At 47.5% G+C, this 10,000-nt stretch overlaps 1 protein-coding gene across 1 annotated transcript in view; it reads left to right on the top strand.

Moving 5' to 3' along the window:
- Positions 1-10,000, top strand: part of LOC311310843 (tricarboxylate transport protein B, mitochondrial) — a gene marked incomplete at its 5' end in the record, with an annotated part of 48,609 nt that overhangs the window by 11,179 nt on the left and 27,430 nt on the right. The gene's annotated exons all lie outside the window — the stretch shown is intronic.

The raw sequence follows: 10,000 nt of genomic DNA, 5'->3' as shown, positions 1-10,000 counted from the left end.
CCCTGGCTCCTTAGATTCAAGGTTCACACTCACAGTGAAATGTTTCAGCCGAGTTATGAACATGCTATAGCTATAGTAAATAAAAACCCCATGGTTGGGGGGTAGATAGAATCTGTGGTTGGACTACTGTGTTTCCCACACTGGGTCAAAGTGTGGTTAGTCTGTATCTTCAGGTCGCTGGATGGTAGCTGAGATTCTCAAATGGGATAGTTTTAATGAGGCAGATATAGTTGTGTTACATATCAGGGTTTAATGAGGCAGATATAGTTGTGTTACATATCAGGGTTTAATGAGGCAGATATAGTTTGTTACATGTCATGGTTTCGGCTGTCAGAAGACTGGCTACTCTAAAGTCAAAGATAGCGAGTCGTATTCTGCCGTGGAGTCGATGGCATCTGTGCTTAACTGTGTAGGATAAAGGCCATGTATATAGACCAGGCCATGTATATAGACCAGAACATGCCCTATATATAGACCAGACCAGGCCCTGTATATAGACCAGACCATGTATATAGACCAGACCAGACCATGTATATAGACCAGACCATGTATATAGACCAGGCCATGTATATAGACCAGACCATGTATATAGACCAGGCCATGTATATAGACCAGGCCCTGTTTATAGACCAGACCATGTATATAGACCAGACCATGTATATAGACCAGACCATGTATATAGACCAGACCAGGCCATGTATATAGACCAGACCAGGCCTTGTATATAGACCAGGCCATGTATATAGACCAGACCAGGCCATGTATATAGACCAGACCATGTAATAGACCAGCAGTGTTTCCTGTGGAACTGATCTCTTGGTGTGGTGGTGTGTGAAAAAAAGAGTCTGATTTCGAAACGGAAAAAGCGGGGGATCGGAGACCGCCCTTCTTCCTCCCTTGTTCCTCTCTCCTGTCCCCTTCCTTCTCCTCTCTCCTCTCTTGCGCTCCTCTCAACCAACTCTCTCTCCTCTTCTCTCTCACCTGTGCCTCCACTCTGTGCCTGTGCCACAGTCCTGTCCTCTCCTACCACAATCCCTGCCTCTGCCTAAAAAAACAATTAACTGAAGAGTAGGTCTATAAAGATGGCCTAACTTATCTCATAAGGCTGGTAAAGTCCTAGAGCTTAAAATGTAATTAATTACATGTAACTGGATGGGATAAAACAGTAAACCCACACAAGCACTTAATAAATCATATGGTTTATAGACATTTTAATCAAATGTATTGTAGGTTACCATTATAACAGCAGCTCTAGATAAATAAATAAAAAGGTAAGCTAGTCTTTAAACATGCCTAAATAATTTGTTGCTTTTTCTGTTATTTTGATTGGCACTTTTTAGGTGGCTGGAGGAACATTAACGCAAGCTAGTGTTGGTTCAGCCAGCCAAAAAGACGGTCGCAAAATCCATCAGGCAGCGCTGCACCTGACTCGCACGAAAGTTGCAGAACCTACTCGCGCTTGTGGTTCATGTCTCCTTGACAACGCTCGCTTGAAAGGCTGACTGACTGACAGATAGCTGTGCGTAGCTCAAATGGAGCAGGCTCCGCTTTGGCTCAAACTGTATTTTCAGATAACGTTACGTAACGTTAGCAACACAAGGCCAATTTATCATATTCATTTTTTTACTTGTCCGATCAGACAACTGCATGAGGCATTCCTCTTGCCCGAACAGAGTTTACTGGTCCCTGGGAAGCGGGCAAAACTGTTAGCCTACAGGTAGCTTGCCTTGTTCCTGAATAACCAATAACCTAGCCTACCTGACTGGTCTCATCATTCTCCTCTCTCTCCCTCTTCAAAAATTGTCGTATGCCCATCTGGAAAATTGTATTGATATATTAGGTTTTGGATCCGCTAGTTGGCATCAGGGAATTATAAAACCAAAGGCTTTACCAACGTGCTTGAGATGGGCAGGAGCTGTCGGCACGTCTAACTGTAGCTATAACTACGGTGGCCGACAAGGGCAAACGCACTGCAAAGACCGAAAACATTTCCATTAGGGAGAAACGCACTGCAAATACAGAAAACATTGCCATTAGGGAGAAACGCGCTCCAAATACAGAAATGACTCAACGTCAAAAACACATACAAAAACCGAAACAAATACAACAACGGAAACGTGCTGCAGAAAGTCAAAACAAATACATTAACAGCAAACGCGCTGCAAATACAGAAACGATACAAAGTCACAAACACATACAGCCCCCGACAACACATGCAACAAAAAAACTGTGCAAATTCAGTCCTCAACACAACGGAAGTGTTCGGGGGGGGGGATGGTAAGTGGAACGGACCGGAGACGGGTTAGACGTTCAAACCTCATGGTTCAAACAAGGCTAGACGAAAAGGCGGCATAAAAAATGTAACATTATAGTGATTATGTTCTTTTTTTTTACATTAAGGCTTTAATATTGTGCCATTCTTCTTTGGTTCTTTCGTTCATAAACATGTACGTTTATATTTTATACTTCCGTTGTGTTGGGAACTGAATTTGCAGCGTTTTTTTGTTGCATGTGTTGTTGTTGTTGTATGTGTTTTTGACTTTGTATCGTTTCTGTATTTGCAGCGCGTTTGCTGTTAATGTATTTGTTTTGGCGTTTTGCAGCACGTTTCCGTTGTTGTATTTGTTTTGGATTTTGTATGTGTTTTGAGTTTGTGTCATTTCTGTGTTTGCAGCGCGTTTCTCCTAATGGAAATGTTTTCTGTATTTGTAGCGCGTTTGCCCTTGTCGGCCACCGTATATAACGGTAGGCTACTACTTAGATTACTAACATAAATGTATTTTAGACAGTAGGCTAGGCATTTTGAGGAGTAGGCCTAGGTGCCAGCACCAGTGTTTGGCCCAATTCAAACACTGGTTAACACTATGGTAATATTTGAGCAGCAATAGCCTACCTATCTTTCATTGTAACCTCATGCCGCTCACTGAAGAAAAAATCCCTTCACGCGCCGAGTCTTCTGATCACCTCAGAAAGGAGCAGCATGGAGTGGCACAGAGTGCGCAGCCTATAGGCTCTTAGTCTTATTGAAAATAAATAGTCCTAATGTGGGGCAGACAGTGGTTTTGAAAGCGCATTTAGGCAGAAATATTTAAAAAGTTTAAGATTTTTAATTTTAGACTTTTATATATATAGTCTAATTTGTATTATTGTTTTTTGTATCCAATGTTTGGTGTGGCGGCAAGGATCTTGCCGTGGCGGTGCGCCACAGCAAAACCTTACCAGCGGAAACGCTGTAGACCAGGCCATGTGTATAGACCAGACCAGGCCCTGTATATAGACCAGACCAGGCCCTGTATATAGACCAGACCAGGCCCTGTATATAGACCAGACCAGGCCCTGTATATAGACCAGGCCCTGTATATAGACCAGGCCCTGTATATAGACCAGACCAGGCCCTGTATATAGACCAGACCAGGCCCTGTATATAGACCAGACCAGGCCCTGTATATAGACCAGGCCCTGTATATAGACCAGACCAGGCCCTGTATATAGACCAGGCCCTGTATATAGTCCAGACCAGGCCCTGTATATAGACCAGACCAGGCCTGTCTCTGTCTCCGGGACGCTGGAGGACTGAGGGGGTGAATATATCTGCTGAGGCCTCTGAGTGAAGCTGAGAGCTGCAGAGATGGAGAGCTGGCAGGTTGTCTAGGAGGGTGGGGGTGAGGGTCAGAGCTGGAGGGGGGTGGGTTGCCAGGTTGGAGGGTGCTGTGTTAGGGTTAGGGTGAGAGCTGTAGCAGGTTGGAGGTTGGTGCTGTGTTAGGATTAGGGTGAGAGTGGTGATGGTCAGAGCTGGAGGGGGGTGGGTTGCCAGGTTGGAGGTTGGTGCTGTGTTAGGGTTAGGGTGAGAGTGGTGATGGTCAGAGCTGGAGGGGGGTGGGTTGCCAGGTTGGAGGTTGGTGCTGTGTTAGGGTTAGGGTGAGAGCTGTAGCAGGTTGGAGGTTGGTGCTGTGTTAGGGTTAGGGTGAGAGCTGTAGCAGGTTGGAGGTTGGTGCTGTGTTAGGGTTAGGGTGAGAGCTGTAGCAGGTTGGAGGGTGCTGTGTTAGGGTTGCCAGGTTGGAGGTTGGTGCTGTGTTAGGGTTAGGGTGAGAGCGGTGATGGTCAGAGCTGGAGGGGGGTGGGTTGCCAGGTTGGAGGTTGGTGCTGTGTTAGGGTTAGGGTGAGAGCGGTGATGGTCAGACCTGGACCAGGTTGGCTGGAAGCAGGGTGACGTGTCGGGGGCCTGAGGCCAAACCAGTGAACCACGCTACAAAACGGCCTCACAGACAGGGCTGGCAGACAGGGCTTCAGGGATTGTGTGTATTTGTGTGTGTGTGTGTGCGCGTGTGTGCGCGTGTGTGCGCGTGTGTGCGAGTGTGTGTCAGTAACCTAATGGAGGGTCTTGGCCTGCGTAATGGATCCCCTCCCTCCCTCGGTGCAGAGCAGATAATTTAATTAACGTCAGACTGCTCTCTCTCTCTCTCTCTCTCTCTCTCTCTCTCTCTCTCTCCCTCATTCTCTCCCAAGTGACCCATCTGTACTGGGCCATAAACACTCATCCTCATTGTGAACCATCCCTCCCCCTCTTTCTCTCCCTCCATCCCTCCCTTCCCCCCTACATCCCTCCATCCTCCCCTCCCTTCCTCTATCCCTCCATCTCCAGTTGAGAGGGAGAGGGAGGGAGAAATAAAGAAAGAGAGAGAGAGAGGAGGTCTGGCGAGTCACTCCTCACCGTTCTGTGATGTCATAGATATAGCTCCTCCCCCTGTCCTTGTGCAGGGTGTCTGTCAGCAGCAGCAAGTGACATCCTCCTAACGCGCCGCGTCCCAGTGATGATCTCACATCAGAAAGGAGCAGCATGGAGTGGCACAGAGTGCGCAGCCTATAGGCTCTTAGTCTTATTGAAAATAAATAGTCCTAATGTGGGGCAGACAGTGGTTTTGAAAGCGCATTTAGGCAGAAATATTTAAAAAGTTTAAGATTTTTAATTTTAGACTTTTATATATATAGTCTAATTTGTATTATTGTTTTTTGTATCCAATGTTTGGTGTGGCGGCAAGGATCTTGCCGTGGCGGTGCGCCACAGCAAAACCTTACCAGCGGAAACGCTGTAGACCAGGCCATGTGTATAGACCAGACCAGGCCCTGTATATAGACCAGACCAGGCCCTGTATATAGACCAGACCAGGCCCTGTATATAGACCAGACCAGGCCCTGTATATAGACCAGGCCCTGTATATAGACCAGGCCCTGTATATAGACCAGACCAGGCCCTGTATATAGACCAGACCAGGCCCTGTATATAGACCAGACCAGGCCCTGTATATAGACCAGGCCCTGTATATAGACCAGACCAGGCCCTGTATATAGACCAGGCCCTGTATATAGACCAGACCAGGCCCTGTATATAGACCAGACCAGGCCTGTCTCTGTCTCCGGGACGCTGGAGGACTGAGGGGGTGAATATATCTGCTGAGGCCTCTGAGTGAAGCTGAGAGCTGCAGAGATGGAGAGCTGGCAGGTTGTCTAGGAGGGTGGGGGTGAGGGTCAGAGCTGGAGGGGGGTGGGTTGCCAGGTTGGAGGGTGCTGTGTTAGGGTTAGGGTGAGAGCTGTAGCAGGTTGGAGGTTGGTGCTGTGTTAGGATTAGGGTGAGAGTGGTGATGGTCAGAGCTGGAGGGGGGTGGGTTGCCAGGTTGGAGGTTGGTGCTGTGTTAGGGTTAGGGTGAGAGTGGTGATGGTCAGAGCTGGAGGGGGGTGGGTTGCCAGGTTGGAGGTTGGTGCTGTGTTAGGGTTAGGGTGAGAGCTGTAGCAGGTTGGAGGTTGGTGCTGTGTTAGGGTTAGGGTGAGAGCTGTAGCAGGTTGGAGGTTGGTGCTGTGTTAGGGTTAGGGTGAGAGCTGTAGCAGGTTGGAGGGTGCTGTGTTAGGGTTAGGGTGAGAGCTGTAGCAGGTTGGAGGGTGCTGTGTTGCCAGGTTGGAGGGTGCTGTGTTAGGGTTAGGGTGAGAGCTGTAGCAGGTTGGAGGTTGGTGCTGTGTTAGGGTTTAGGTGAGAGCGGTGATGGTCAGAGCTGGAGGGGGGTGGGTTGCCAGGTTGGAGGTTGGTGCTGTGTTAGGGTTAGGGTGAGAGCGGTGATGGTCAGAGCTGGAGGGGGGTGGGTTGCCAGGTTGGAGGTTGGTGCTGTGTTAGGGTTAGGGTGAGAGCGGTGATGGTCAGACCTGGACCAGGTTGGCTGGAAGCAGGGTGACGTGTCGGGGGCCTGAGGCCAAACCAGTGAACCACGCTACAAAACGGCCTCACAGACAGGGCTGGCAGACAGGGCTTCAGGGATTGTGTGTATTTGTGTGTGTGTGTGTGCGCGTGTGTGCGCGTGTGTGCGCGTGTGTGCGAGTGTGTGTCAGTAACCTAATGGAGGGTCTTGGCCTGCGTAATGGATCCCCTCCCTCCCTCGGTGCAGAGCAGATAATTTAATTAACGTCAGACTGCTCTCTCTCTCTCTCTCTCTCTCTCTCTCTCTCTCCCTCCCTCTCTCTCTCTCTCCCTCATTCTCTCCCAAGTGACCCATCTGTACTGGGCCATAAACACTCATCCTCATTGTGAACCATCCCTCCCCCTCTTTCTCTCCCTCCATCCCTCCCTTCCCCCCTACATCCCTCCATCCTCCCCTCCCTTCCTCTATCCCTCCATCTCCAGTTGAGAGGGAGAGGGAGGGAGAAATAAAGAAAGAGAGAGAGAGAGGAGGTCTGGCGAGTCACTCCTCACCGTTCTGTGATGTCATAGATATAGCTCCTCCCCCTGTCCTTGTGCAGGGTGTCTGTCAGCAGCAGCAAGTGACATCATCCTAACGCGCCGCGTCCCAGTGATGATCTCACATCTCCCAGACGCAGGGTCAGTGATGACCTCACATCTCCCAGATGCAGGGTCAGTGAATGACCTCACATCTCCCAGACACAGGGTCAGTGATGACGGGGTTCCACACATCCAGAAGGGTTTCCATAGCGTCCAGAAGGGTTTCCATAGCGTCCAGCAGGTGGGAGGAGTCAGAACAGGATAGGCTGGCGTCGGGGTGGGGACTCAAACTAGCGGCACGCACTTTCACTGGTGTCATGGATTCAATTATCACTGGCGTCATTACATTACATTACAGTCATTCAGCTGACGCTTTTCTCCAAAGCAATTTACAATAATTGCATTTAACGTAGGATACATACTACTACTTGAACTCCTTTCTGAAACAAGTGACTAAGAGCATAATCTAGCCCCGAGCTAGCAGAGCATAGCGGTCGGGAGGGGGTGTAGGGTTTGACCATGGCCTGGAGGTAGGAGGGGGCTGTTCCTTTCCTTGCCCTGTAGGCTGGTACCTTGAGCTTGAGGTGATGGGTCGCCATCCACTCAGATGTCAGCCAAGCACACAGCTATGCGTGCCTCCACTTGTTTGTCAGAGGGGGGAAATGTCAGTCTGGCCTCATGATATCAGTCTGTCAGTCTGTTAGTCTGGCCTCATGATATCAGTCTGTCAGTCTGGCCTCATGATATCAGTCTGTCAGTCTGTTAGTCTGGCCTCATGATATCAGTCTGTCAGTCTGTTAGTCTAGCCTCATGATGTCAGTCTGTCAGTCTGGCCTCATGATATCAGTCTGTCAGTCTGTTAGTCTGGCCTCATGATATCAGTCTGCCAGTCTGTTAGTCTAGCCTCATGATGTCAGTCAGTTAGTCTAGCCTCATGATATCAGTCTGTTAGTCTAGCCTCATGATATCAGTCTGTCAGTCTGTCAGTCTGTTAGTCTGGCCTCATGATATCAGTCTGTCAGTCTGTCAGTCTGTTAGTCTGGCCTCATGATATCAGTCTGTCAGTCTAGCCTCATGATATCAGTCTGTCAGTCTGTTAGTCTAGCCTCATGATATCAGTCTGTTAGTCTGTTAGTCTGGCCTCATGATATCAGTCTGTCAGTCTGTTAGTCTGGCCTCATGATATCAGTCTGTCAGTCTGTTAGTCTGGCCTCATGATGTCAGTCAGTTAGTCTAGCCTCCTGATATCAGTCTGTTAGTCTAGCCTCATGATATCAGTCTGTCAGTCTGTTAGTCTAGCCTCATGATATCAGTCTGTCAGTCTGTCAGTCTGTTAGTCTGGCCTCATGATATCAGTCTGTCAGTCTAGCCTCATTATATCAGTCTGTCAGTCTGTTAGTCTAGCCTCATGATATCAGTCTGTCAGTCTGTTAGTCTGGCCTCATGATGTCAGTCAGTTAGTCTAGCCTCATGATATCAGTCTGTTAGTCTAGCCTCATGATATCAGTCTTTTAGTCTGTTAGTCTAGCCTCATGATATCAGTCTGTCAGTCTGTCAGTCTGTTAGTCTGGCCTCATGATATCAGTCTGTCAGTCTAGCCTCATTATATCAGTCTGTCAGTCTAGCCTCATGATATCAGTCTGTTAGTCTGTTAGTCTAGCCTCATGATATCAGTCTGTCAGTCTGCCCTTATGATATCAGTCTGTCAGTCTGTTAGTCTGGCCTCATGATATCAGTCTGTCAGTCTGTTAGTCTGGCCTCATGATGTCAGTCAGTTAGTCTAGCCTCATGATATCAGTCTGTTAGTCTAGCCTCATGATATCAGTCTGTCAGTCTGTTAGTCTAGCCTCATGATATCAGTCTGTTAGTCTGGCCTCATGATATCAGTCTGTCAGTCTAGCCTCATGATATCAGTCTGTCAGTCTGTTAGTCTAGCCTCATGATATCAGTCTGTTAGTCTAGCCTCATGATATCAGTCTGTTAGTCTGGCCTCATGATATCAGTCTGTTAGTCTGGCATCATGATATCAGTCTGTCAGTCTGTTAGTCTAGCCTCATGATATCAGTCTGTCAGTCTGTCAGTCTGTTAGTCTAGCCTCATGATATCAGTCTGTTAGTCTAGCCTCATGATATCAGTCTGTTAGTCTAGCCTCATGATATCAGTCTGTTAGTCTAGCCTCATGATATCAGTCTGTTAGTCTGGCATCATGATATCAGTCTGTTAGTCTGTTAGTCTGGCCTCATGATATCAGTCTTGTCAGTCTGTTAGTCTAGCATCATGATATCAGTCTGCCAGTCTGTTAGTCTAGCATCATGATATCAGTCTGTCAGTCTGTTAGTCGAGCATCATATCAGTCTTTTAGTCTGTTAGTCTAGCCTCATGATATCAGTCTGTAAGTCTAGCCTCATGATATCAGTCTGTTAGTCTAGCCTCATGATATCAGTCTGTCAGTCTGTTAGTCTAGCCTCATGATATCAGTCTGTCAGTCTAGCCTCATGATATCAGTCTGTTAGTCTAGCCTCATGATATCAGTCTGTTAGTCTAGCCTCATGATATCAGTCTTTTAGTCTAGCCTCATGATATCATTGTGTTGCTTCTGTGTATGAAATGCACTATATAAATAAAGTTTTGATTGATTGATCATTAGCCATCATCCTTATCATATTTTTTCTGGGCTTTCAATAAGTCCCAGACTAGGCGTATATGTCCCAATGAAGGCTCTTTATTTTATATTTTGTAGACTATAATGTATGAATTTGAACTATCACGGGGTCTCGCCTTGACTCTTTAATAGATTAGCAGATGGGCTTTACTAGGCATAGCTTCCTTTTGTTAATATTAGAATGGGGTAAAATCTAAATGATTATGAGAACGGTTGAAAACGTCATCAACAAGGGACAACGATGTACCTAACGACGTACCTTACGATGTATCTTCAGATGCCCACTAAGGGATAGTCTGGGAAACACTCGTAGGAAAAACTGTCCCTTCGCCAAGGTATACCTTGAGAAGCGTCGTAGAGCGCCAAGGTACAGCGAATCTGGGAAACGCGTTCCAGAACCTTGCCATGGCCTGACTGTAGCTTCAGGCTTGGGCATTCCTGCCATCTGCAGGCCGCTCACAGCTTGTCTGGACATTACCTACAGTAGACTTCCAAATACAAACCCCAGATATTTACATTTGTACTCAAGCTGTATAATAGCATCCTTGAGCAGTTGGTACTTTAAAACCTCGGTT

Source organism: Borostomias antarcticus (assembly GCF_949987555.1).
Source record: "Borostomias antarcticus genome assembly, chromosome: 6".
Lineage (NCBI taxonomy): Eukaryota > Metazoa > Chordata > Actinopteri > Stomiiformes > Stomiidae > Borostomias > Borostomias antarcticus.
This window is presented reverse-complemented; position numbering and strand designations above follow the sequence as displayed.